Raw genomic sequence first — 8,418 nt, 5'->3', positions numbered from 1 at the left:
TATTTTTTCCTTCCTTCATGCTCGGGGATCTCGACGCGCGCTCAGGGCGCCGTCGCCGCCATAACCCCGCTGAATGGGCTTGTAGAGAAGAAGCTCCGATTCAGCGGGGTCGCCCTCCCAAACACCAATATGATCACTGACCCTGTGACGCCGTCACCCTACACCTTCAAGATGACAGTCCTATCCCACACGCAGTGGCGTAGCAACAGGGGGGGCCGGGGGGCCGTGGGCCCCGGGTGCAAGGGGCCAGTGGGGGAGGGGGGGGTGTCATATACGTCTGAAGACATCCGAAAAGTGTCGATATCCTCGCCTTCCTCGACTACACCGGGGGGGGGGTGGGTGACAGAAGACCCATGGGCCCCGGGTGCCAGACGACCTAGCTACGCCACTGCCCACACGTCCCTAGTATCCGGGTCCTCGGTCTCACCATCTCTACCAACGGCTCCAACGCCTTGGCTCTCAACAAGATCTGTGCCCAATCTCAAAACACCCTACGCCTTCTTAAACATATCTCTAACCAACGAGGGGGACTCAAAGAAGAAAGCCTTCTCTGCCTCGTGCAGTCCTTTGTCATATGTCACATTACCCACGTTGCTGCGTACCTCAACTGGTACCGAGCTGAGCAAAACAAGCTCGACACCTTCATACGAGGGGTCTATAAGCAAGCAATTGGCCTCCCGCATTATACCAGCACTGAACTCTTGAACCAACTGGGAATTCACAACACCCTTGCCGAACTCACTGAAGCCCAACAACGCTCTCAGCTTGAATGGCTCACCCTTACTGAAACGGGACGCTTTGCAACAACAACAGGGCCCCAAACAATCGATCCCGACTGACATCCGTAGCTGGATCTACACAGACCCTATCCCTAGAAACATGCACCCTGAATATAATAGGGCCCGGAGCCAAGCTCGGGCCGGAGCTATTATAAAAGCCCTTGCTCACGTACCTGGCGTCACATTTGTTGATGCAGCCCAATATTCCTATGGCACACGATTTGTGGTCGTCGCCACACGCGATGGAGTCCTACACCACTCCTCCAGCGTCACTACCCCCACTGCCGAGATGGCTGAAGAAGTGGCCATCGCCCTGGCCACTCTAGATCCCACCTGTCACACCATTGTGTGTGACTCTGGCTCAGCCGTCACTAACTTCAGCAAAGGCCGTATTTCTCCTCAAGCTCTTCGCATCGTCTGCCAGGCACCACACTCTAAAGACAGCATGATCTCCCTGACATGGATTCCGGCCCATGCGGGCCCTGTCCACTCACACCTCCCCAGTCTCAACGAGGTCACCCACTCCATTGCGCGAGGCCTAGTCAACCGCGCCGGAGTCATTGGAGACGAGTTGGACACCAGGGACAATCTGACCACTTATAACGATCTCGTTAAGGCCTTTTACCTCAGTCACCGAACCTTCCCTCCACCTCACCCCAAGTTCAGCCGGGCGCAGGCTACCACCCTGCGTCTGCTACAAACAAACACGTACCTTTCACCTGCCCACCTCCACCTTATATTCCCAGACGTTTACACTACCCGCAACTGCCGGTGCTGTGGCATTCACCCGGCTACGCTTCCGCATATGCTGTGGGAGTGCCCAGCACAGTCCACACACATTAACACCACGACCCTTTCGTCGAGGCTGCATGAGGCTCTGCGGAGCTCCGCCCTCGACGACCAAACCTGGGCGACCCAGCACGCCCGTGAGGCAGCGGCGAGGCAAGCCCTCGGCGTCCCCTCATGGGAGGCTTAGGCCCGGCCATCATAAAGTGCTGGTTCTACAATAAAAGTTTATTCACCCCCCCTCCTCTCCCCCGCTGAAGAGAGAGCGCATCGAGCCTCGATCCGGTATTTCTCCATGCTGGAGACTGCATTCTCACTCCAGCATGGAGGAGTGAAGTGTTCTGCGTTGTTCAAAAAGAAAAAAAAAAGAATATGCGAATTCCACGCACTGTGGGAATCGATGTAAGCGAAGCTTTGTATGCTGTTTGTTTTGACGGTGATGTTGGCGCGAATGTGTAATTTCTTCAGCGTTTATGTCCAATACGAGAGTGGTGAGTCGATGTTAAACGTTACCTCGTGTGCACCACTGCAGTTTTTCTGCGTAGTCCACAGAACACACAGAGAGACGTGTTTGCTTTAGGCGTTATTATGCGTCACTGTTTATAATCTTGAGAGAGTTGAGCATTATCATTGCCTCGTGGCGCATCGCATCGTGGCAGCAGCGGTCTGCACTACGTTTCGCTGCGTAGCGAAGACACTTCCTGTTCCTCGCGACGCTTCTTTCGGGCCTTGGTGTCCTCGACGCTGAGCGCACGCTTTGGAACCATTTTGCAGGCGCGTGTTTAAATGCTCCTTCTGCATACGTGGCCAGCACGCTGTTGAGACGCCAGGTCCAAGCGCGCTCTTCAGGTTATGGGCGATTGTAATGCTTGCACCATCGCAGCCCACCACGTGATCTCCACAGCCAAGCACTTGCATTGCTGTCGCATAGGGAAGCAAGCACAGCACGTACCATACAAGAACCTCCTCTATGGCCACACGCGCGAACTGTGAAACAGTGTTTCTACTTCTTTTTTCTACTTTGCGGCAGCTGCACATTGATGCCGATAAGAATTTGGAGGGCGCTAAGCTTCGCCTTTAAGAGTGGAACGCGATAGCATTCAACGATCCCTGACTGCTTCTCACGCTTCCCGGCAAATGGAGCTTATGTAACCGTAATGTTTACCAGGAAACGCTGGCCGCGAACGCTATGCACGAAGGCGGGCTTTCTGGTCGAAACGCGGCCTCTTGCGTGGGCCGCGATGCGATAATGTTCCTGTATATGCTCCCGCAGGGAGCAGAGTTGCGCATACCTTTTCCGGCGCCGCTCGCACCGCTATTGGCCGAGCGCGAAAAATGACGTCAAATGATCCGCGCCGCTGCGAAGCCAACTTTACGGGCGCATCGACGACTCATGCGAACTCGTCGTTTCCGTCAGTACCATCGCCATTGCAATCAGTGGACCGTCGATCGTGCGTTCAGAGGAGCAGCTAGAAGCTCTTGCATCTTGAATCTTTTTCTATTTGCAGATTTGCTGCTACTAAATATTAAGCACTACTAAATAGTAAGTACTACTAAATAGTAATAGTAAATAAAAGTAAGCTTTGCTTAATATGTGCACATGTCAACATTTGAAATGCGCTTAAATCTGTGTCTGCACCGCATGTATCGAAAACGTGCAGCTGTTGTGAACGATGGTTAGTGATAAATGGCGCTCTGTTAACGGTCACTGACATAACTGCAGGCACGATAGCTCTCTTGGCGACGGTCATTAATCGGCTGGTTTCGGCAGCCAAAATGCGCTAAGTGTCCACCTTACGTGTGTTAAGTTTTAAACACTCTTTAAAACATTTCTTGCTTTCTGGCCATGATAAGACAACTTCATATGCATGCTGAAAATCATTGCACCGCTGTTTGTGGCAACGTACTGCGCGTTTGCGAGCGAACTTTGGAGCTGTTCGAGCCACGAGAGTATATTATTTTGGGGAATCGAAGGCGGTCTCACCCCATATTTGTACGTTCGTGTGTGTGTTTGTATATGCGTGTTTACATAGGTACATACAAAGTTTCGGTTGGTTGGAAGCCCACCCCCTCCGGCTGCACGAATGACTCGTTCGAGCGTAGCCTGTATTAACAAGTGCCCTTTGCTAAGCGCCTGCGAACAATTGGCGCTTGTAGCTCGCGACCACCAGAGAAAAAGGCGGAACACCGCGCGGCATTTGGCTCCTGCGCGCGCGAGGAGTGGCTTCGCTGCAGAGCTGGATCACGGCGGCGGAACTATGCGCAACTCTGCTCCCTGCGGGAGCATATACAGGAACACTACGATGCGACGGAGGCGCGCGCCAGCTGGAGGTGTTGCAAGAAACTGGTTGCGCCGCTCCGTGGCCCCCGAGACACCCGCGCGCCGGCGCGCGCAACTGGCGGACGCCGCGGCTGATTGCGAATGGGAGAAACGCTGGAAAAAGGGTAAAGGTACGTCCTCACTTGCGGAAATAAGCGCGCGCAAGGCGGCGTGCTTAAAAACGCGCGCCGCGATAGGCGCTTTCGCGGCAAGAATTCTCTGCCGCGCGAGGATGGGTCCCGAACCCATTTTTTCGATACCTGTACCCATCCTCGCGCGGCAGATAATTCTTGCCGAGAAAGCGCTTTTCGCGGCGTGCGCTTATTTCCGCAAGCGAGGACGTACCTTAACAGAATTATGTCTTCTCGTATAGTCAAATTACAATCCAAGAGCTATCATGTCTGTAGGTTGTGTGTAAGTCATAGTTTACGATTTTTCCAGGTATTTTATAGCTTGACAAATTCAATTAGTTCAGTAAATTCTTTGCGTCACATGGAGGGCCTGGGTATGGATGGTTCGAAAATCTTTCACCGAAACGACGTCTGGCGCCGACACCGGATTTTCTGCGACACGGTCTTCTTAACTCTGTCGCGTTAAAATTCAAATATGTCTCAGTACTTCGATATATGCGATCCGGGGACCTCCAATATGACTCGCTTCATAGCCCACAGTGTTGCATTAGAACTTGAAAATCCGCTGGAAAAGTCGGCGGACAGCGCTGCGAAGTTCTTGGCAGGCCGCTTCTTGCCCCCCGCAAGATGGCCGCCACCGGCTTCACCCGAGCCCATAGGCCGGCGGCTTCCACACCAGATGCACCTTTCCCTTCTTCATAAAGAACCACTTCTCGCCGCTGGCGCTTACCCTCATTGTTCGCCCTCGCAGATTGCTCGCCCGCTCCAGTGCACGCGGCTTCACCCATAGAGTTAACCGAGGTATTAAAAATAGTTGTCGGGTATTTGCGCATGGAGTTTTACCGTATTTTAGGCTTGTTTATTTTGTGCTGTGCTGGGAGTGCTGACTTAACGCTATGAAGCTGTCGGAAGCAGATGATTTTTATGCTTTTTCGGCAGAGTAACTGCAAGCGCAATTCTGATCAGTCACGCGAGAGCAAGTCAACGGTTATAAGGTTTCGAACTGTTATATAGATCGCACCAGAGCTAGAATGCATGACCACTTGCATGACCCTGGGCACGTACCCCAGGGGGCCCGGACCCCCCCTCTCCCCGCCCACGCCACCCCTCCTCACACACATTCCTAAAGCGCCGCCATATCAATGTTGAGACGTCACAGCTATTTGGCGGTCAACGTTTCGCTGCCTTTTTCACTCCTTTTTTATGGCGGTAGTTATCGGCATCTCCTGAGGTGTGAAGGCAAGTTTTCTCATAGATTCGGTGCCCGCGTGATTAACTCGAGATCCGTTCAGTTGTCACCACCTTTTCAACGGTCACGCGCATTGCTGTTGCTTCGTTAGTTCGACCTTCTTTGTTTAGACTGATCCAGCGACCAGGAAAGGGATTCGATTCGTGGTCAGCTGGTCCGTATGCACGGGAAACGAGTTACGGCCGCACAACACGTCAGTTGCGTTTAACTTTTACTTTTGCTTCCTTATTTCCTTGAGTGACGGCTCGCCGCGACGGTGGCAGATCCTCGGAACCATATACTCGCGATATGGGTTAGATATAAGGGGGAAAATGAAATAATGCGAAACAGCGTCCATCATCAAACCCTGTAATACCCTTAAGAGGAAGCTTTAGCTCGGGCCCAACTCCGGCGCGGCCTATTCAAATACATGTAAAACGCAAAAACACTTTTTTGAGATCACTGCCGCCTTCACCCCGCCACAAAGTACGCAGAAACAAAGATCCCGATCCTGGACTCCGACGAGGAACAACTACCAGCAGCGATGAAAAACAAATTCAAAGAATACACCAGCACAGGTAAGCTGGGCGAGGGTCGCGTCTTCCACGACCAAACTCGTCACATACAGTGAGGAATACAAGCCAGCCATTCCACAAACAGTGAACCCAACTTCATGAACACCATAATCACTGGTGACAAGTCTTGGGTGTATGTTTACGACCCGGAAACCAAATCCCAGTCGTTACAATGGAAGCATTCCACGTCACCAAGACCAAAGACCGCTAAGTGCGCAGCAACGTCAAAGTGTTGCTGACTGCTTTCTTTGACTCCCGCAATGTGGTACACCACGGGTACGCACCACAGGGTCAAGCAATCACTAAAGACTACTACAGGGATGTCCTCCATGGTCTATGTGATGCTGTGTGGCGCAAGATACCGAAGTTGTCAACAGTAAATTGGCGCATCCATCACGACAATGCTCCTCTCGCACTTGATTCAGACTTTTTTGGCGAAAAACCAGACTCCTGTAGTTCGACAGGCTCCTTACTCTCCTGATATGGCCGCCTGCGACTTCTGGCTGTTTCCCAAAATCAAGAGGCCATTGAAAGGAGCGCGATTTCAGACAAGAGAAGACATTATGGCTGCAACGACAGCTGAGCTAAACTCCATTCGGAAAGAGGCCTTCTCGGAATGCTTCTAACAATGGCAGCACCACTGGGAGAAGTGGCTGGAGTCCCAAGGAGACTACTTTGAGAGTGATTAGGTTTCTAACGCTCCAGTTATGCCAATTTTTTTTTACTCAGCCAAAGGTCGGATACTTTTCTGACAGACCTCGTATTGATATTTTATGTGCAATGGCTGTATGGTTTACCTGGCCCACACCAAGCACAAGCCTCATTGCGTTAGAGCATGCATCCCTTGGCAATAAAATGCAGACCCTAACACCGCTTCTCTGTCATCTGCGTTGCAGACGAAGCCAGCTTTGTCGTCTACATTCCCGACCGGCAAGCTGTGCGCACATCCGAGAAAAGTCGGTGCTGACAAAATTTCAAAAAAGAATTTCTCGCATTTAAAAATAATGCCTTTTTTAACTTCAGACATGCATAGCAGACATGTAGAGCTATCCAATAATGTATCACATTTTTTGGCCAACTACCAAAGCTGTTTTTTCCTTGAACATGAAGCTTCTTGCAAAAGATTAGAATTTGTTTTTGTTTTTTACAGGCGATCAGTTGAACCTTCAGAGCTTCAAATATTTTTCTGCTATACTATTACCGTTCTGTATTTAATTTCTGTCCTGTGAATTTTTCGTTACGAAAAAAAAACTAACGGATTGCAATTTGACTCACTTTTGCCGGTGCCAAAAGCACTTGAAGTATTCAAATATTTGAAAAATTGGCTATATTGGCAGTTGCATCACTTCACCGTATTTCCACGCACACCATTTGAAGGCCTCGATCAATACAATGTGCATTTGAAAAAGAATGTTGATTGATGTCCTCCAGCTCAGCTGAGCAGGAAAACTAAACTGTCACCAAAATGCTACAAAATATCTGGCAAAAATAAATAAAAGTGGGTAAGGAGTTTTGAACTCTAGTAAACATATGGCAATGTTTCAGCTATATGTGCGGTGTCAAAAAATGCTGGTCGATTCTTCATGGAATCGCACACCTGCAAGTGCATCTGTGCCATTGTCAGAGTTCAGTAAAAACTGTATTTTACATAACTTTGTAAAGATGGTTTATTGATATATCTAAAGTACATGAGTAAAAATTAATAGGTATAAGTCGGCTTAAATGTAAAATGCAACAAAAAATATCTAGTAATGGCAATGATGTGCCTTTCATGTTTGCATGAAACCATATCTTTTTCTGAATTCTCTCGTTATTTTTTGTGGCAGTGAATAAAATTGAAATGGAACTCACACAAGGAGTAACTTTGTTGTATTTCAGCACATCACTAATAGCAGTTTTTTTTCATATAAAAATCTGAAGCAGTTAATATGAATAAGTCGCTTGATATGGAATGACCTGCGCAGGAACCTTATCATGGCAGAAAACACAATTGGATCATGCAGCAGCAATGCAGCATAATAAACTGCTCCCATAAGCATCACTTACTGTGATTGCCATGTATCAAAAGTACGTAAGGTTTACTGAAATTGGCACACACCATTCAACCAACAAATAAGGATTGTACAGTGATCCTTTTTCAGTTTTACACATTTTTTTTAGTTGTCTGTCACAGTCTGTGCCAGGTAGCATAATTCTTGTTCTTGAGCTGGATTTTTCAAAGGTGAACATTACTAGCACAAGAAATGGAAACATTAAACTGATTCTCATAAATTTATTAATTCACTTATAACATCACGGCACATATTTCAGTTTGCAAATTGTAGCCAATGAGTGAAAGACATATTCACTTGAAATTAATTTCCAGGATGACACCAGTTTCGAGATTTTTCCATAAATGTGAGAGAAATACATGGGCATTCCAGTTACTTTTGTGCTTCAATGCATAACAGTGCGTTTTGTTGAAAAGTAAGTGCTACAGCAGTGCATTTCTACAGCCAGTTTGATGGCATGTGTCATTGCTGGTGTCATTCTGGAAATTCATTCTAAGTGCATACACCTTGTAAGATTACCGGCTACAATTCGTAAAAACTTTATTAGG

This window comes from Dermacentor andersoni, chromosome 1, assembly GCF_023375885.2.
Source record: "Dermacentor andersoni chromosome 1, qqDerAnde1_hic_scaffold, whole genome shotgun sequence".
NCBI lineage: Eukaryota > Metazoa > Arthropoda > Arachnida > Ixodida > Ixodidae > Dermacentor > Dermacentor andersoni.
This window is presented reverse-complemented; position numbering follows the sequence as displayed.